Below are 21,799 nucleotides of genomic sequence, written 5' to 3' on the forward strand. Positions count from 1 at the left end.
AATCATTAGAACAAGCAATTTTTGTTGACTGATTTCGTGCAGTGTCCCAATACTGCCGTAGCTGGTCCCATCTTGACACACCGGAAATGCTACTCAGCAAATCACAAGCTGTTTAAGTGGTTGTAAACCATTTTGACAACCCCTTCATAAAGCACCACTCAAGTGTTGGTATGTTTTTCAGCGCTGGAGTGACGCTTTAAATCTAAGCCCTCTGCGCCCAGTCATATACTCACCTTCCGTTGACTTCACTTTTACTGATGCCGCTCCAGTTCCACTACTTCATTTTGTGAGAGTAACTTCTGACTGGCCAAAATTCAGAAGTTACGTCGTAAGATCTCAATGCATCTCTACGAGAACCAGAATGAGACTCTCATAGAGATGTGTTAAAGCGTGACCTCAAGTGTGCTCCATTAACACAGGAGCGTACTGACAATTCACAAATCACCGGAGCCCAATGGAGTGTCAGTGAATGATAAGCCCCTTCTGACAGCTTCATCTTCTATGAGACTGGGTTCACGGGACTTTTATTTAAAGCACCATTCCAGCAGTGCAGTTAAAAAAAATGCTTAAGTGATGCTTTAAATGCTATAGTGTGAAATAACAAAATGTTGTACTCAAATTCCAAACTGGGGTAATTCCAGTGATGTTGGCGATAAGTATGACTATAATGTTTGTTTTTTAATGGGGGACTACAGCATTAATAGCTTTTTCTATCAGTTGAAATGGAACCTGAAAATGGAGACCTGTATAAAACACGTGAGCATTTGATTGAGATCTGGGATTGGTATAATAGTATCTACCTGCTATTTTTTATAACAGATGAAATTATTTTTTATCCACTGCACATCCCTTTTAAACTCATGCAAAAAAAGGAAGGACCTGTGGCTCTGTGTTGTGCATTACCAAAGTTGCTTTCATTTCTTTTCTGTCCCATTGATCCTCTAATATTTTGAGCTCTTGCTACTGTCATGCATCTGGATTTGAACCCTTGAGCCTGTGCTTTGTGGTCGGCTTCACTGTCCACCAGACCACAGTAGATTCACCTTTTAGTTTATCCATGCTGTGGTTTTGTTAGGGAAACAGGTTTATTCATATACTCGTTTGTCTACCCAATCACTTTTCGGGTGTGGCTTCAAATAACTTCCTCCTGCTGGTATTTCCTGCAGATGATATTCTCATTTTTAAAGTCCAGCCATATTGTTGTTAGTTTCTGTGCCAGTCCGCGTGATACCAGCTCGGATATTTCTCTCTGCTGTTTTTGTTCTCCATCCTGCATCTATCTTGTTTGTTGTCAGTAAGTAGGTGGCATATTCTTTACTAATATGCAGCTTCTCTGACATTTTTTTTATTTTGTTGTTTGTCTTACTCTGGGATCACGTTAGCAAACCTTTCCTTCAGTAAGTAATTTGCACTCTGTTCTGCTCTCTGATTCCTTATGAGAAATGTGAAGTGCTTGATGGCCAATCAGGCAGCATAGGCCCGAGTTGCCATTGTTTAGCCTGCGAGGAGGACTTTTCAAACTCCAGCAGGAACCACTAAGGACTGCTTGTTTGGGATATCCAGTACAGGAACTGGCAGGGTCCTTTGCAGTTTTTAGTGTGTCACCTTTACCCTTTTGTGAGATGTGCGAACATAACAGCTACAAACAGGTATCAATTTCCGCCCTGTAGCCTTTAACAGGTATAAACAGCAGCTCAGATTGCAGTCATTGTGGTGAACTGAGTCTTTTTATTATAGCTGGGTGCTGAGAATAAAACGAGGGGATATTTACAGAGTAGTTTGCTGTTACAAAATTTCAGGTATGTTCGCGAAGAGCACATAAAACAGTAACAAGGTACCGCGTGTGTAAAGTTTCACAGAAGGCCCATTTAAAACTTTTACTAGCTGATAAAGCTAAATTTACAAGCCAGAAATAGTAAAATAAAATGCAGCATTTTTTTTTAAAACTAGTCTAGGGAAGATGTATTTCAAGGGTGTCACATTAAGGTCAGGGTGTCTTGTAACTGTCAAACAAGGCTTGTAAAATTACAGCATTTTCTATTGCTAATGTTTGAAAAGTGCATGTTTACTTTCCTGGACTGACCTTTAAAAAATGCAGAAGGGTCTAATTAAAAAGAGTCGTTGTAGCTGTACATAACTTAATTGGACTAACTGGATGATTAATCTATTTTATGTGATGAAGCTCATGGTGACCTGCAGGAAAATGTCATTGTTAATAATTGTGATAGTTTACACTTAATTATTAGCTGTTGTAATTCTATACAGATTATGAGTAGACATAAACTATTGCCAATCCAATGGAAATAATGAAATCCCGCTCCACTTAACCTCCTCCCTGCAATTCATTGTGGAAAATAAACACGGAAATCAATTGTTTTGGGGATAACAATGGATTTGTAAAGTATGCCTCACACAGAAAATATTTACTAATGTTCCAGTCAAAAATGTTGTGCATTATATGTGATGACACATATGTTATTAATAATAATAATAATAATACAACCTATATCCCTTCCATGTATGTTTTCCGCAATGGGAAGCCAATGGATTGGTCAAATAAGATACAATCTGTCCAATTTCTATCTCCTAAAGATGGATTTGGTGAACAATTAAGTATTTGTGGCTACTTATAATTGTATAAAATATAGTGTATAACAGAAATCGTTCTGCTATTTTGTTTCTGAATGTACAGCCATGACCAAAAGTGTTGGCACCCTTGAAATTGTCCCAGAAAATTATTGCAATTACACATGTTTTTATTATACATATGTATTGGAAAAACACAAAAACAACTTGCAAAAAAAGGCAAATTGGACATATTTTCAAACATAACTCCACAATTGGCCCAAAAAAATTGTTGTCATCTTTCCAAAATTGTGGGTTAGAAACTTTGATTCAAGCATGTGACGCTCATTCAAACTCACCTGTAGCAATTAACAGGTTAGGGAAGTATGAAAATCACACCTGAGACCAGATAAAAAGTGGAGAAGCTGACACAAGCTTTCCATTGTGTCTGTGTGTGCCACACTAAGAACAGAAAGAGGAGAAGAGAAGTCTTTCTCTGGAGATCTTGATGTTCTTTTGTCTATGGTGCGCAAAATGATCAAGACATTTACAACCCATGCCACTGTAGCAAATCTCCCTGGTCGTGGATGGCAGAGAAGATTTGATGAAAAATCGCAACACAAGGTATTCTGGATGGTGGATACACAGCCCCAATCAAGTTCCAAATAAATTCAAGCTGTTCTGTAGGCTCAGGGTGCATCAGTGTCAGTGCAAACTATCCATCAACATTTGAATGACATGATTGCTATGGCAGGAGGCCCAAGAGGACCCCACTGCTGACACAGAGACATAAAAAAGCTAAACTGCAGTTTGCCAAAATGTATGTAAGTAAGCCAAAATCCTTCTGGAAAAGGGTCTTATGGACTGATGAGACAAAGATAGAGCTTTTTGGTAAAGCACATCATGCTACTGTTTACCGAAAACAGAGTGAGGCTAACAAAAACCCCCACAGTACTTACAGTCAAAGATGGTGGAGTTTCAACAATGTTTTAGGTTAATTTGCTGCCTCTGGCACTGGGTGGCTTGACTGTGTGAATTGCATCATGAAATCTGAAGATTACAAAGGATTTTGCTTTGCAATGTAGTACCCAGTGTCAGAAATCTGGGCTTACCTCTTAAGTCATGGGTCTTCAAGCAGGACAATGACCCAAACATACTTCACGGAGCTCCTAAAAATGAATATAAACAAAGGGCTGGAGAGTTTTAAAGTGGCCAGCAATGAGTCCGGATCTAAATCTCATTGAACACCTGTGGAGAAATATTAAAATTGCTTTTGGGAGAAGGCACCCTCCAAATATGAGAGACCTGGAGCAGTTTACAAAAGAAGAGTGATCCATAATTCCAGGTCAGAGGTGGAAAACGTTTGGTGATGGTTATAAGTAGCAAATAATTGTAGCTATTTATTTCCAATGGTGTAGAACCAAATATTAAGTAGAGGGTGCCAACATTTTTGTCCAAGCTATTATTGTAGTTTTGTATGATATTATGTCCAATTTGTCTTTTTTTTCTCTGTTGTTTTCGTGTTGCTCCAATACACACAAAATAAATAAAAGTGTATAACAAAACATGTGCGATTGCAATTATTTTCTGGGAGAAATACTTCATTTTCTGGAACAATTTCAAGGATGTCAACACTTTCACCCATGATTGTATTTCATATAGTAAGTGCGTATATGTTCTTAGTACATGTTAATATCTACAGTATTTGTGTATGTGTTCAGATATATACAGTCATTGCCAAACGTTTTGTGACCTACACAAGTTTTGGTTTTCACAAAATTTTCTGCTTCATTTTTATAGTGGTAATTTGCAATAACTCTAGATTGTGATAAAGAGTAATCAAATGAATTACAAAGCCATTACTTAACATGAAAATTAACTGAATCTCATAAGTCCCATTTCAACTGAATTTCAGCCGTGCCACAAAATAACCTGTTTACATCATTTCACTGATCTTCACATCCGGAGAAAATGTTAATGAAGGCAATCAGCTGATATCACTCTATGTCGCTGATTGAATTATAAGAACAGACTGGTGGCTTTAAGATGGGACTGGTGCTTAAGATCATTGTCTTTCATGGTTTCCCCACAAGCAAACATATGCAGTCATCATTGCTTTGTATCAAAAGAGTTTTACAAGAAATTGTATTGCGGCTTATAAGTTTACGCTTAAATTAAATATTTATAAGAGCATTAAGAGCTTCAAAAAAAGCAATTCAGTTGCTGTCAAGAAGGCTTCAAGGTACCCAAGAAAGCCCCGCAAGGGCTAAGACAGTCTTCTAAAGAGGACTCAGATGTGGGATTGGTTCAACACTGGTGCAGAGCTTGCTCAGGAATAGCAGCAGGTTCGTGTCAGTTCATCTGCATTCATAGTGAGGCAAGAGCTTTTCGAGGCTGGCCTGGTGTCAAGAAGGGCAGCAGAGAAGCTACTTCTTTCCAAGAAAATACATCAAGGACAAACTGACATTCTGCAGGAAGTACAGGGAATTGACTTCAGAGGGCTATGCTAAAGTTTGTTTCTGTGATGGAGACACTTTAGACTATTTGGAACATCTGGAAGAATGCTGTTTGAAAAAGAATAGATGGGCATTACCATGAGACCTGTGTTTACGCCAATAGTAAAGCATCCTGAGACCTTTTTCGTCTATTGGAGTGTGCTCACTCACAATTTTGCCTTAAAACACTGCCATGAATAAAGAAAGGGATCTAAACATCCCCCTATAGCAACTTCTCCTAACGATCCAGGAACAATTTGGTGCCAAAAAAAATGCTTTCTCCAGTATGAAAGAGCGCTATGTCATATAGCAGAAGTGACAATTAAGTGGCTTGGTGAACAACACATTGAAGTTTTGGATCCATGGCCAGGACACTTCCCAGATCCTAATCCCATTTAGAACTAATGGTCAATCCTCGAAAAACAGGTGGACAAACAAAAAACAGATACTCCAAACTCTAAAAAATGCATTGTCACCTGTTAGAATTTGGTCCACAAGCTGATATTCAGCATGCCAGGGCACATTGCAAAAGTTTTGAAGATTATTTTCAATCCTGTAAATATTGAGTCTTTCAAGACACTTGATGTATTTATCAATAAAAGTTTAAAAACCTCTTAAAATGCTGATAATTGTACTTCAGTAACATCGGACTAAAACATATAAAAACACTGAAGCAGCAAACTTTGTGAAACAAAAACTTATGTCAGTCTCAAAACTTTGACTGTACTGAATTTACTATTAATAATTATAATTTGTATTTACTGTACTTCTGCTCATAGTATGCACCTACCTGTCGGTAGTAACATGAATAACTGAGAAACCATAGTGTTTTGAGTCAATAAAACACAAAGTTTCATTAATTATAATAAAAAGACAATTTAGACATATACAAAAACAAAAAAGGGATGTGGTGAGATCAACATAAATCTGCACAAATTCTATTCTTCATCTAATAAGTATGATACATGCTCCGTAGACACCTTCTTCTAAATTCCATTTGTAAGAAATATTAGGAGACTACTACCAGCCCAGTCAGAGACATGATATTAAAAGAACATACTTAATAAAGTGCTATGTGCAGTACCTAATGCCAGAATGGAGCTTCAAGTTAGGACCCCCGACGCAGGTTTTGCATGTGGAATCACGGCTTACTCATGCGGATAATTGGTAGTAACAGTATGTGTACTGGAAGGTATATATAAATAGTGTACGTACTTAATAAAGACAACAAACTTAACAACACCCTAGATGGTAGAAAAAGAGAATAAAAAGTTATACTATGAAAGTTCTACCCCTTTCACAAAATGTGAGTTTTGTCCCTGGAGTGACTTTTCAGTGCCTCAACCTGGATAGATATGAATACTTTTGCATGGGGTTTGCAGTACATGACATCATCCTTTTTTGGACAGGGACATGCCTGAGATATTCCAGTTTACTTCCCAAAACTCTGGACAGTCTGACTACTATGCTAGTCTAGCACCCGCACTTACTATAAACAGTGATGTAGTAGAGTCTCATGTGATTATTTTTCAGTACCAATTTGCTGCCCATCTATATATATCTGTCACAAATAGTATATACTCCAAGTAAATTTAAAAAAAAATACACAAAAAAAAATCATATTTACAATGTACTGTATAATATTTACAGATGAACATAAAGATACACACTAGCCCTGGTCAGGCATTTTCTTGTCACGGTCACAATGTTGCGGAGGTCTAGTTGCAAGAGGCACCCAGGATGCCTGATCCAACGGCCACAGAGAACCGAAGTGGACTCAGAATAGGATCATAATATTATATATGTATTTCAATACAATGAGTATTCACTCTCACTAATAATTGATAGTAACGCAATTAGCTTTATAAAATGATTTAAAACCAACATACTACATACATACTTTATTATACTCATTGCATCCATATTCCCAAATGAGACAACCACTTGTAATCTTATCAGTCTTTAGGAAAATGAACTGGGCATATTTCATATTTTTTATCAGTCATTTGTCATTGAGTCATCGAGTAAGCATGAAATCTATTTGACATCCTGAGACAAGCTGTGAGTGATGTATTAGTTAATTCACTGTACCGGATGTTAACATGAAGGGTTTGGATATACTGTAGATGAATGTATAAGATCATTTGCATGGCTCTGATTGATCGGCACATTTATGGGACATTTTGAAAGGATCATATGCTGATCAATCAAACATCAGATTTGATGATAAATGATACAATATTAAATTATACAAAACAGTACAACACTAACTGCCTAATATCAGACATTTAGAGAAAAATGGAGATAAAAAGTCAACGACTCTCAAAGTGTTGTGAGCATATAATTTATCATATCACAATGTATGAAGAATATGGTAAACATATAATATATTTAGCATATAACATGAAAATATCAATAATAATAATATAAATTAGATCCAGTGGAAAAACAAATTAATTAAAATATTGAATATTAAAAAATAAATAAAACTAATCTGTATAAATCACTCACTGCGGGACTCTTGCAAATAAATGAGTTGATGTTACAGCCAATTAATCACAATGTGAATGGAGAAAAGCATGCATAATTATTGTTGATAAATGCTATTGCCGTGGGAGATACTATATAGCACTGGTGGAGTGTACGGTAATATACCGGTATCTCTCGTGTGATTAGCTCACAGTTGGTGTAAAGCAGTAGTGAGAAAAAGAGTAGCCTATGCTTTCCGTGTGGATTTAATAACTTACAATTTGTAATTTTACTTTATGTTATGTGGAAAAAACCTCATCACAGTCCAGCACATTTTCACTCTGTGAAATCAGTGGGCATGGCTCTCTGCAAAGAAGTGTTGTTTGTAGTTCCAGCATATAAACTTCATTTGGAGACGCCACAACCTATAATGTACCATGAAGATGCTGCATCCTCTAGTTTCACAGTTTCAGGCAAAATTAGAGATTGTTTGGACAACCATGGTGCATGGTCTTGGTCATGGTCATGGTCTAGGAAAGTACAGTGTGCGGCGTACAGGTGACACCTCTGTCTAGCCTGGCTAATCAGAACCCAAGCCTGATATCCCAGAGGATAAGAAAATTCAATCTACAGCCAGAGAGCACTGACCTGGACAGTGGACCAGGGTTGCATGAAGTGATCTGCTCATTTCTAGACAGAATTGTTGAAAAAGCAATTGAATGAATAATATACATATAGTAGATCACTTTGCATAACCCCAGTCCATGGCTGGATAAGGTTCGTTAGAAAAAGTACTTCCAAACAAGTTTCAAAGTGTACTTTCACCCCTTCCTCTATGGCATGTCATATGTATATATAAAAAAATATTGTGATTAATTTATTCGTGTAATGTTTCTGCTTGCCTTAATCTCGTCAGCTTTTTATATATTATTGTCGTTCTGTAAAAATATTATTTTGCTATATTTTTTTTATTTCTTACAAAATTTTAATTATTTGTTTCAGAAATATTTTTGATGTAATATAACAGTATAATCGGACATTAGGAAACCAGAGTACCAGAAGAAATACTGTGCAAATATGGGGGAAACATACAAGCTCATTGCTCTTGCTCAAACTGTCTGGCAGACACAATAATAAGATGACTCAAGAACAATTAACAGTAAATATTAGTACTTGTAGGTAAAAGTCAAAACAGGATAATTGGAAAAATGAAAAGAAGTGGTAAAAAGTAGAAATGAGTGAATCAATGCACAGGAACCTGGTCAGTGGCCACACCAGATTCCGTTGTCACGGGATGGAAGCCTTCCGAAACATCTCCTACCTGCCAGCATCCGAGATGGCTCTTCTGATCAGCAGGTTAAGCGGGCTTTACACGCTGCAACATCGTTAGCCGATGCTAGCGATGGCGAGCATGATAGCACCCACCCCTATGGTTATGCCGATATGTGAAGATCGCTGCCGTAGTGAACATTATTGCTACGGCAGCATCACACGTACTTACCTGCTCGGCGACGTCGCTGTGACCGGCGAACCACCTCCTTTCTAAGGGGGCGGTTCGCTCGGCATCACAGCGACGTCACTAAGCGCCCGCCCAATCAAAGCGGAGGGGCGTAGATGAGCGGGATGAACATCCCGCCCACCTTCTTTCTTCCTCATTGCTGGCATGTGGCAGGTAAGGAGAGGTTCCTCGGTCCTGTGGCGTCACACGTAGCGATGTGTGCTGCCACAGGAACAAGGATCAACTTCACCCAAGCGACAGCAGCGATAATTGGGAGTTGACCCCCATGTCAACGAGGAGCGATTTTGGACGTTTTTGCAATGAGTCACACACAATGAGATCACTCCAGCGGCCGGATGTGCGTCATAAAATCCGTGACCCCAACAAGATCGCTGTAGTGATCTCGTAGCGTGTAAAGCCACCCTTAGTCTACAAACCAGATTCATGGAATGACCCTCTGGCCTCCTTGGGAAATTGAAATGGCCATTGGACCAGGATCCTTCAAATTTACTTGCTCATCTCTAGTACACAATGGATGTAGCATGATGCTAGTACCGCTAGAAGTCCCTCTTAGCTAAATGTCAGCTTTACACCTTAACATATATGCTGTACTAGGAATTGCTGCCACTAAATGTCACAAAGTAAATAAGATTTATAAAAAAAAATAATTGCTAGAACACTTCATTATAACATGTAATACATTAAAACTTTTATTCAAAGGCTGAACATTAAATCACATAATAAAATATATTAAACAAATTGACCGGTGCTCTATTTACAGTCACAAATGCTTAAACAATATGTACACACTGACTCATTGCTTTTCTATCACATCTTGACAATATGCGTATCTTTGGATCTGATGAGGCAAGCTAGTATTAAAAGAGACAAGTAGTGTGGAAATCAGTAAAATCCCAAAGCACACCTGTTTGCGTGCACTCACACGGAACTAGTGCCCATAGTAAAGCCACTCAGTATAAAGTACAATACCCTATTTATGGCTTATATAAAGCACTGTATGATGCCTCCCTATACAATACTCCTCCACACAGTTTCAAAGATGCCTCTCCCAAATACAGTTGGATTGCCCAAGAGTGCCCCCCACATGGTATGATGTCTCCACCATGCATTCCGTCACACAGTATAATGCCCCCAGTGCCCCCACCAGTATGAGGACTTATAGTGCCCTTACACAATACGATGCTCATACAGATTATGATTTCCAAATCAGTGCCGCAATCATATGGTAGTATAATGCCCACAAAGTACCCCAACAAATGTTGATTCCTACACATACCACCTTATGACCCCACAATACCTTCTACAGGACAATGCACCAAAAATGCTCTCTATACAGTGTGCTACCTCCTCCACAGTTTCTCTCCATTATGATGACCCTAGAGTGCCTACACAGTGGTTATCTCAAACAGTATGATTCTTCCCAGTGCCCCATACACAGTATAATGACTGCACAGCGCACTGCTACAAAGTGCAGGGCCGTGTCCCACTCCCTGCCAGCACTTTAACAGTGACAGTGCCGACATGAAGGTGCGTGCTGCCCCGCATTTCCTGGAGGGCATTTTTAGTGTTAAAGTGCTGGGGCGTATCCCACTCCCCGCCTGCACTTTAATAGTGACAATGCCGGCATAAAAGTGCGGGCTAATCCGCATGGTATTGTTAATGTTGAAGACCTGGTTGGGAGCGGGACACGGCCTCACACTTTAACAGTGGCAGTAGCGGCATGGAGGTGTGGGCTGCCCTGCCCTCCCTGGATGGCATTGAAGGGCTGGCGGGTGCAGGACGCGGCCCCGCACTTTAACACTGACAATGCTGGCCAGGGAGTGCGGGGCAGCCTGCACCTCCATACCAGCACTGCCACTGTTAAAGTACTGGCGTGGTGCAGGACAGAGTGCTTCAGGTCACCAGAGGTCATACCGTGGGAACTTGGGTATGATCTCCGATGAGCTTAGTGACATCACTGCTGCCAGACAGGTCCTTCTTATCAGTGTTTCTTGGAGCCTGGAGAGATCAAATATGTTTTTGGTCTCTCCAGGCTCAGATGTAGCAGAGCCAGGACCGTCGTGGGACCTAGTGAGGATTACGTTGGACCTGGGTGTTTTGGGGTTAATAAAAAGTGATGAAAGAGAGTGGTTTTGTATTTTATTCCAAATAAAGAATTTTTCTCAGTGTATGTGTAATTCTTTTTCTTATAGGATTAGTGACCACTCCCCACCACTCCCCATCACTAATTCTTGGCTTGATGACAGCTGTGCGCTGTTATTAACCCCTCATTACACCAATTGCCACTGTATCAGGGCAATCGGGATGAATCAGGTAAAGTTCTGGGACTCTCATCTAATTGATGCGGCAATTCCAGCCGGCTGATGGTTGATATTTTTAGGCTGCGAGGCTCCCAATAACGTGGGTCGCCCCTGCCTGAGAATATCAACCCACAGCTGTGAGGCTTTATCTTGGCTGGGTATCAAAATTGGGGGGACCACAGGCTGTTTTTTTGTAATTATTTATTTTACTGTATGATATAGACCCACCCACTCACCCACCTGCGGCTGTGATTGGTTGCAGTCAGACAGCAGTCACTCAGTGTGGCGGCATGTCTGATGGCAACCACTCACAAATGGGTGAAGCAGTGAATATGTATGAGCCAAATGAGTGGGTGCAGTAAAAATGTATGAGCCTAATGAGTGGGTAGGGAAGGAAAATGAGAGGCAGTGGGAGCAGTGTGAAAGCCATGCTGCACCGGTGATTGGTGAATATGAAGCACTTGGAGAGAGACGCTGGCAATGTAATGTGTGCAAAAGCTCCTTTGACGCTGCATGGTCAGCCAATTACAGTAATGCCGTAACCAAGATGGTTGCAGCATTACTGTGATTGGTTAAGAAGGCCAGCATGTTTAGTGGCTACAAATCAGGTGCCAAACCTGCTGGCTGGGACATCCGAATATAGCGAGTTGAATACACCATTACTCGCTATATAACGAATATACTGAATACCGCACTATTCTGCGAATAGTGAATGGTGACAAATACACATAACTAGTTTCCTGCACTGCAAAATATTTCAACTGAATGTGGGTCCAAGGATTCAGCTGAAAGCAGCGGGCCCCCAGAACTGGGTCGGGCTGCAGTTTTAACATTCAGTTATTCCGAACCAAAGAGAACTGGCTGAATCCCACCCCTGCTTATAGGCTGCCACACACAGTCAGTAATGTTTATTCAATGTTTTATGAGTCCCTTTCAACATGACTGCAGCATCCCCTCGCTTGTATGCAAACTACAATAGTCCCTCCACATTGGCTGAATAATACCATGTGCTGAGAGAGGTGCAAGGCATAATGGGAATCTTCTCCAATGTGTAAAATAGCAGCAAACATTTTAGGTGATTTTTGTGCATCAAATCGCAAATTGTTTTAAGAATTCACTGAAAACGACAAATTTAAACTTTGACACTAATTTGATTTGCATTAATCAATTTATTTTTCTTTATTTCCTATGATAAATAGAGATGAGCGGACCAGTGAATGTTTGGGTGTGCAAGATTTGGCAGGACTTTTGTTAAAGGTTTGGTTCGGAACTTAGACTTGACCCTAACTTCCCCCCGGACCTCGACTCCCATATAAAGCGGGCGTTACACGCTACAATATATCTTACGAGATGTCGGCGGGGTCACGTCGTAAGTGACGCACATCCAGCATCGTTAGTGACGTAGTTGTGTGTGACACCTACGTGCGACCCTGATTGTTAGCAAAAACGTTGATCGCATAAACGTTGTTCATTTTCTAAATATTGTTTGTCTTGTTGAATGAAACCGGTATATTGCAATGTTTGACACCCTACCAACGACGAGCCTCAACGTTCTTATGTACGTCATATGCGACGCGGGCATGTCTCTCCACGTCATGCCTCACGCCCACCGCTATGCTATGATTGGTGGTACCAACTGCGTAATGAATTGTCCTTCGTGCTTTATAAGGCGTACGCAACTCGTGTAATGTTAATCATTTATCCCTGTCGGCGGTCCAGTATATCTAACGAGATATTCATCGATGTGGCATCATATAGAATAAGCACGTGTGACGGCTCAGAGACGACCTATGTATGATCTCTGCAGATCGTATATATGACCTGGGCGTGTCGCATTGCAAATGAGATCGCATATGAAATTGTAGCGTGTAAAGCAACCTTTAGTCAATGAAGACCAGAATTTTTGTGCTATAAAATGGCTATAAACTGGTCATATTAAGAGCTAGGGGGCTGTAAAAGGAATCAAAATTAGGGCAATTGCAGTGCAAAACAAAAATCAGCTATCAGCTTTACCTTGGTTAGTTATGATAAACAGAGGGGATGCCATGCCATATCAGGGTGGGAAGGTCCATGGTTATTTGGCCCCTCCAAACTTAAAAACAGCAGTCTGAATCCACCCCAGAAGTGGCGCATCCATTAGATGCACCAATTCTGGCTCTTTGCCCGGCTCTTCCCAATTGCACAGGTGCGGTGGCAATCCGGGTAATATTTTTGTGATTGATGCCAGCTGTGAATTGACAGCTGGTATCAAGCCCAGAGGTTAGTAATGGATAGGTAATTATTAAACAATCCCATTACTAACCCAGTAAGTATAGAGTTAAAACATATACACACACACAAAAAAAAGTTTATTTGAATAAAGACTCCCTCACACATCCTCATTTACTAATTTATTGAATACAAAAATCCTCAATGTTCCAACATAATCCAATCGGGGCATAAACATTCTCTGACACAACCTCATTTGCAAGTTTATTAATTAAAAAGAGATATTGAAAGTTCCGATGTAATTCCATGGAGTAATGTTCCATAATGGCCATCAATTCCTATAAAGCAAAGTTGTGGACAATGCTGGTCAACGGCAGCCTGGAATTTCTAATGAGTGGTAACATCAGTGACTCAGTGACATCACTGCTCATAAGATATTCCATGCCTACTACTGTCCAGGAGTAACCTATGCAGCTGTGTTCTGAGAATATTCTCAGAACGAGGCTCCATAGGTTAATCCCAGTCAGTGGCAGCCAGGAATTTCTCATGAGCGATCACGTTAATGAGTTACTGATCTCACAACTCATGAGAAATTCCACGCTGCTGCTAACTGGCAGAAATCTATGGTGCCTCGTTCTGAGAACGTTTTTAGAATGCAGCTCCCAAAGAACCGATGGGTATCATGAGACATTTCTGTCTGAAACCTCCAGGATTTATTCTGATGTAATAAATTGTTGAACTAGGGTATGTTGGGGAGTCTTTATTCAAGTACATTTTTTCCCTGTGTCTGTGTTCTTTTAACTCTATACTTGCCGGGTTAGTAATGGAGGTGCCTGAAAGACTCCTCCCCACTACTAACTCCTGAGCTTGATGTCACCTGTTAATGCACAGCTGACATCAACCCCACAAGTGTTACACCAATTACCACTGCATAATGGCAATCAGAAAGAGCAAGGTAAAGCACTAGAATTGGCAGATCTAATGGATGCACCACTTTTTTCGGGCAACTACAGCCTGCTATTTTTTTGCTTGAAGGGGACCAATAACCATAGCCTTTCCCACCTTTATAATACCTCCCCCAGTTGTGTGCTTTACCTTGGATGGTTAAAAAAACTATGTGGGCTCTGCCCTATTTTTGATAACCAGTCAAGGTAAAGCAGACAGCTGGAGGCTTGTATATCAAGCTAGGGGGCATATACTGTAGTTATTTGGCCCCTCCCAACCTAAAAATGGCAGCCTGCAGCTGCTCCAGAAGTGGTGTATGCATTAGCTGTGGCAATTCTGATGCTTTTCCCAGCTCTTCCCGATTGCCCTGGTACGATGGCAATCAGAGTAATACTTTTTGGGTTGATGTCTGCTGTAAATTGAAAGCTGACATCAAGCTTAGGGGTTAGTCATGGATAGGTATCTATCAGACACCTCCAATACTGAACCAGTAAGTATAGAGTAAAAAAACTTACACACTGTAAAAAAAACGTTTTTTTGACTAAACACTCACCCACACATCCTCGTTTGCCAATTTATTGAATTAAAAAAATCCTTGACGTTCCAACAAAATCCAATTGATGAATAAACAGTCCCCCACTGTTCACCAATTTATTACTTAAAAATAAATCCTAGAAGTTCCGACGTAACCCAATGGAGTAATGTTCCAAGATGCCCATCGATTCCCATGGAGCTGCCTTCTGGGAATATTCTGAGAACGAGGCTGCATAGGTCATCCCCGGTCAGTGGTACATATGGAATTTCTTACTAGCGGTAATGTCACTGAGATATTAATGTCACTGCATGTGAGAGATTCTGGGTCTGCCACTGATCGAATGAAGCTCTATATCGATGGACTTCATAGGACAATAATCTTTGGATTATGTCAGAACTTTGAAGATATATTTTAAAGTAATAAATTGGTGAACGAGGGAGTATAGGGGAGTCTTCATTTTTTTTCCTGTGTTTTTTTTTAACTCTATACTTGCGGGGTTAGTAATGAGGATCTGTCATAGACGCCTCTCCAATACTAACACCTGAGCTTGATACCAGCTGTCAATTCACAGCTGACATCAACCCCAAAAGTATTACCCAAATTGTCAGCGCACAAGGGCAATCTGGAACCGTAGGCAAAGCCCCAAAATTGGTGCATCTGATAGAAGTACACCTTTTATGGGCAGCTGCAGGCTGCTTTTTTTAGACTGGGAAGGGCCAAATAACCACAGGCCTTCCCAGCCTGGTAGTACCAACCTCCAGCTGTATGCTTTACCTTGGCTGGTAAAATAGCCTTTTAATAAACTATTAGCATACAAACAGTGCCCGAACTCCGAACTGGGATATAGACTTTTTTTTTTTTTTAAAGTTCATGTGGGAGTCCGAGAACCGGACACCCGCTGTTCGGTTGAAACCCTAAACTTTACAGCTCAAGTTCACTCATCTCTCGTGATGAACCACTAGGGTGAAAATTTGGGGGGATGTTCTCATCTATCAGCACAAAATAACTCAGAGACCGTTCTTTGTCTTTACAATTTTTTTCTCATCTTGAAGTTCTTTTACAGACCCAGTAATATCCATGTTGCTCTACTATAAAGGGGTTAACACATCAACTTATTGTACTGGGACACTCCTCAATCAGAGTGTCTATGGGGGAACATTTCTCCTTGTAAAAAGTGCCAAGCCGCTGTAAGGAGACTTATAGTCTCTACTCTGAACTTCAAGAACCACTCCAGAGTTTTATTTTTTTTATTTTACCAATGGAGTGGTGCTTTACAACTAAAGGCCGCTTTACACGCTGCAATATCATGACCAATATCGCTAGCGAGCGTACCCGCCCCCATCGGTTGTGCGACATGGGCAAATCGCTGCCCGTGGCGCACAACATCGCGCTGACCTGTCACGCTACTTACCTGCCTAGCGGCGTCGCTGTGACCAGCGAACTACCTCCTTTCTAAGGGGGCGGTTTGTTCAGCATCACAGCAACATCACAGCAGCGTCACAGAACCGCCACCCAATAGAAGCGGAGGGGAGGAGATGAGTGGGACGTAACATCCCGCCCACCTCCTTCCTTCCTCATTGCTGGCGGGATACAGGTAAGGTGAGGTTCCTCGTTCCTGCGGTGTCACACATAGCGATGTGTGCTGCCGCAGCAACGAGCAACTACATCGTTAGCTGCGGGAGCAGCGATAATCGAGAATAGGGGGGCATTTCACCGATGAGCAATTGTGAACATTTTTGCGACGATTCAGAATCGCTCATAGGTGTCACACGCAACGACATCGCTAAAGCGGCCGGATGTGCATCACAAATTCCGTGACCCCAACGAGATCGCTTGAGCAATGTCGCAGCGTGTAAAGTGGCCTTTAGTCCAATACTCCCTGTCTAATACTAACCCTCCGACGTCTTCATCTGTTATCCACATTGCTTAGGTCGGTGTTCTCCAGTTGTGACCTGCCAGGAATTCCAGTGTTTCATGGAGCGAGGCAGAAGTTACAACTCAATGCAAGTCTATTATAGCCTCATTTTGGCTCTCATAGACTTGCATTGAGTGCTTGTGATGTAACTATTGTCTTCCAGTCAGTCAGAAGTTATGGCACAGAGGGACCAGAGCAATGTTGAAAAAATATGAAGATGCTGGATCTCTATAAGGTCAGGAGCAGAGTACTTATATTTAAAGCATAAAAAGCATGTAGAGGTGCAAATAAGTCACTGGAGGGGTGCTTTAAATATGTAACTAGCCTCTTGAATGGGTGGCATTAAGCTGGTGTCACACTAAGCGACAGCGACAACGACGTCGCTGTTACGTCACCATTTTCGGTGACGTAACAGCGACCTTGTAAGTCGCTGTTATGATCGCTGCTTAGCTGTCAAACACAGCAGAAGCAGCGATCATAACGTCGCTGTGCTACATGTGCAGAGAGCAGGGAGCCGCGCTTAGCGCTGGCTCCTTGCTCTCCTAGGTACAGTACACATCGGGTTAATTAACCCGATGTGTGCTGCAGCTACATGTCACAGTGCAGAGAGCAAGGAGCCGCGCGCACTGCTTAGCGCTGGCTCCTTGCTCTCCTTGCTACAGTATACATCGGGTTAATTACCCGATGCATACTGCAGCCACATGTCACAGTGCAGGAGCCGGCACTGGCAGCAAGAGCGGAGGCTGGTAACCAGCGTAAACATCGGGTAACCAGGGAAAGGTCTTCCCTTGGTTACCCGATGTTTACGCTGGTTACAGCTTACCGCAGCTGCCAGTGCCGGCTCCTGATCGCTTCATTTCGTCGCTCTCTCGCTGTCACACACAGCGATGTGTGTGTCACAGCGGGAGAGTGACGACCAAAAAATGAAGCTGGACATTCAGCAACGACCGGCGACCTCACAGCAGGGGCCAGGTCGTTGCTGGATGTCACACACAGCGACAGCGACGGGACGTCGCTGCAACATCACAGAAAATGGTGACGTAGCAGCGACGTCGTTGTCGTCGTCGTTATGTGTGACACCAGCTTTAGAGTCCAAGTCATTTTCCTCTATGAGTAGACTATTTGCATATTCAAACATGGCGGACTCGAATATTAAAGAATATCTACAAGTACAACTTTCTAGAAAACAACCATTTTTCTTTATGATCATGCAATCTTATCTACGTCTGGAGAATAAAACGTGGAAACAAAAAAGAAAAACAAAGCTCTTAAGTCCCTTTATATTATTAACAAGCGTCAACAACTTTTAAACTAAGCAAGTTTTAGAAATGTCACTTGTACGACACTTTAGAGCCTCTAAACAACACTAATCATCTATCTAACTTTGATAATGTCAGCATTTATGTCTCAAGTCTCTATGCAGCTAATTCATATTACCTTACAGTAGATGTACACTACGCAGCTAACTTTAATATTAGCTGTAATAAAATAAATCATGTAATGTGAGGCGGAAGATCCTTATAATGCATTGTCTATCTGCATACTTGCCCAGGTTTGATTAAGAGGTTACTGAATGCTCTGAAATCAGAAATATAATAGGAGCGTAGAAAGATCATGTTGTGTGATTTAATTTGCTTTCCTGACTCCACGATATAAAAGGCTGTGTACTGCAAAACAAAAGGGCTGTGAAATTGATTGGTTATCCGTCAGAGCTGTGAATATAAAGCAATATGCCCTTTCTCCTAACAGCCTCTACTGCAACATTACCCAGTACTAATAGGGCCGCCAGTGCTTTTAATGACCTAGCAAGCAAACGCTGAGCCAAGGTTGTTGAAAATGTTACCATAAAAGATCACATCCCTAAGCCTAACTGTATACAACCTACAATGTAGAGTATTCTATAAAACGTCTAGAAATGTGCCTTCTGTGACATGGTAGCCGGGGAGTCGTGCATCCTGAGCTCATTAAATGGTCCCATGTAAATCATCCCTAGGTTTGTCGCCAGTTGTCTGGTCAGTTAACTGTAAATATACATTACATTTTTACGGTCGCTGACTTGGCCAAATCAAGTTTGTTTATAGCATTTACTCCTATTTTCTTTCACTTCTTAAGTAATGATTTTTTTGACTAAAGTCCTTCAAGTTGAAATGTTAGCTCTAAACAAACTCATATATCTTTGATGAGTGAAATCTATGGGTAAAATGCCTTGTTTAATGTTCCTTCTATTCAGTTTTTGAGTTTTTTCTTTAATACATACCCTTGAATAGGTTATAGCCATTTAGGGGTACTTTGCACACTACGACATCGCAGGTGCGATGTCGGTGGGGTCAAATCGAAAGTGACGCACAGCCACCGTTGCTGTCGACATCGGAGTATGTGAATCCTTTTTACCACGATTAACGAGCGCAAAAGCATCAAAATCGTATGATCGGTGTAGCATCGGTCATTTCCATAATTTCGGAAGGACCGATGTTACGATGTTGTTCCTCGTTCCTGCGGCAGCACACATCGCTGTGTGTGAAGCTGCAGGAGCAAGGAACATCACTTTACCTGCGTCCCGGCTGCAATGAGGAAGGAAGGAGGTGGGCGGGATGTTTACATCCCGCTCATCTCCGCCCCCCTGCTTCTATTGGCCGCCTGCCGTGTAACGTTGCTGTGACGCCGCACGACCCGCCCTCTTAGGAAGGAGGCGGTTCGCCGGCCAGAGTGACGTTGCAGGGCAGGTAAGTGCATGTAAAGCTGCCGTAGCGATAATGTTTGCTACGGCAGCTATCACAAGATATCGCAGCTGCAACGGGGGCAGGGACTATCGCACTCGCCATCGCTACCATCGGCTTGCGATGTTGTAGTGTGCAAAGTACTCCTTTGATTGGTTTTCCCTAGAGCTTCTAGACAGAACATAAAACATAATTTTTCAACAAAGCCAAAAGTCTTACAACAAAGAAGCCTCCTGTAGTATTTGAATGCGTATCCTGTGGCTAAGCACTTATCATCAGGTGCTGGACCACTCCAGCTGGTGATTGATTGACAGCTGGTTCAGCTTAATACAGCGGGAAGCCAGTTAATAAATATGACTTCAGTAGTGACGCCTCATTGAAAAAGCAAACTGGAAAAAAAGGAACTGGTCTGTCGATGTGACGTCATAGAACCAAGGGGAATCAATGCTAGTGGCTGTCCATGACCACTTTGAGGTGGGAGAGATCATGATAGGTCAGAACAGGTAGGTAATTATCAACTATCTGTCAAAAAGTGCATAGACACATAGGGGCAAAAAAAAGTCCTGGATAACCTCTCAAAGTCTAGTGAACTTTAATGCCAAATACAAATGTGGATAACTAGTAACCCATGTTAGTTAAAAAAATTTGAAATTGAAACTAACATACTGTACAATAATAAACATTTTAGGACATGTTCTAGCTTTTGGGGTGTTATCTCTCTTATTTCCTTTGTATGTATTGGAACAACATGAATAAACAGTGTGCAACATAATCAAGAAGTTGACAACCCATGGCACTGTAGCTAATCTCCCTGGACATGAATGGGAGAGAACAATTGATGAAAGGTTGCAACTCAGGATAGTCCAGATGGTGGATAGGCAGCCCCAATCAAGTTTGAAAGAAATTCAAGCTGTCCTGCAGGCTCACGATGCATCAATGTCAGTGTGGACTGTCAACATTTTAATGAATTTAATCGCTGTTGCAGGAGACTCAGGAGGTCCCAACTGCTGACACAGAGACATAAAAAGCTAGACTACAGTTTGCCAAAACATATCTGAGGAAGCCAAAATCCTTCTATGAAAAGGACTTGTGGATAGATAAGACCAAAATAGATCTTTTTGGTAAAACACATCATGCTACTGTTTACTGAAAATCGAATGAGGCCTACAAAGAAACGAACACAGTACCTATAGTCAAATATGGTAGAAGGTCAAAGATGTTTTGGGGTTGTTTGGGTGCCTTGACTGTGTGCAAGTCATCTTGAAATCTGAAGATTACCAATGGATTTTAAATCACAATATAGTGCCCAGTGCCAGAAAGCTGGGTTTGCGTCCTAGGTCATGGGTCTTCCAGCAGGACAATGACCCCAAACATATTTCAAAAAGCACCCAGAAATGGATGGAAACAAAGTGCTGGAGAGTCCTAAAATGGCCAGCAATGAGTCCGGACCTAAATCCCACTAAACACCTTTGGAGAAATCTTAAAATTGCTTTTGCGAGAAGGCACCCTTCACATATGAGAGACTTGGAGGAGTCTGCAATAGAAAAGTGGTCAAAAATTCCAGTTGAAAGTTGTAAGAAACTTGTTGTTGGTTATAGGAGCGATTAATTGCAGTTATGTATTCTAAAGGGTGTGCAACCAAATATTAATTTGACAGTGCCAACTTTTTTGTATGGCCGGTTTTTTGAGTTTTGTGTGAAATTATGTCCAATTTGCCTTTATTGCTGTTTTTTTTTGGTTTGTCCTAATACACACAAAGGAAATAAACGTGTATAACATAAATATGTAATTGCAATCATTTTCTGGTAGAAATATTTCATTTTCTGACATAATTTCAAGAGCACCAACACTTTCAGCCATTACTTTACATCATAGAGCACTAATTAGTTAAAAGGTTGAAGAATCTCTACTAGTTGGCACTAATTAATTAGTTTTCTTTCTATCCAAGAGAGAGATATTTTGCATGTTTTTCTCTTTGAGCATTACTAATAAGGCTCTACACGCATCTGGTCTCCTTCCAGAGGTTGTCCGAACTTAAGATATTGATCAATGCCAGATCGGTTGGATTATGACATCCGGCACGGCTATAATTCACCCCAACCCCATCTGTTCCCCACATATGGCACCCACA

The 21,799-nt window shown here is 41.2% G+C and overlaps 1 protein-coding gene across 1 annotated transcript in view; it reads right to left on the minus strand.

Annotated features, from left to right (window-relative positions):
* LOC142296653 (protein FAM240B-like) overlaps positions 1-21,799 on the minus strand; it is an 81,509-nt gene that overhangs the window by 38,315 nt on the left and 21,395 nt on the right. The gene's annotated exons all lie outside the window — the stretch shown is intronic.

This window comes from Anomaloglossus baeobatrachus, chromosome 1 (genome assembly GCF_048569485.1).
Source record: "Anomaloglossus baeobatrachus isolate aAnoBae1 chromosome 1, aAnoBae1.hap1, whole genome shotgun sequence".
NCBI classification, from domain to species: domain Eukaryota; kingdom Metazoa; phylum Chordata; class Amphibia; order Anura; family Aromobatidae; genus Anomaloglossus; species Anomaloglossus baeobatrachus.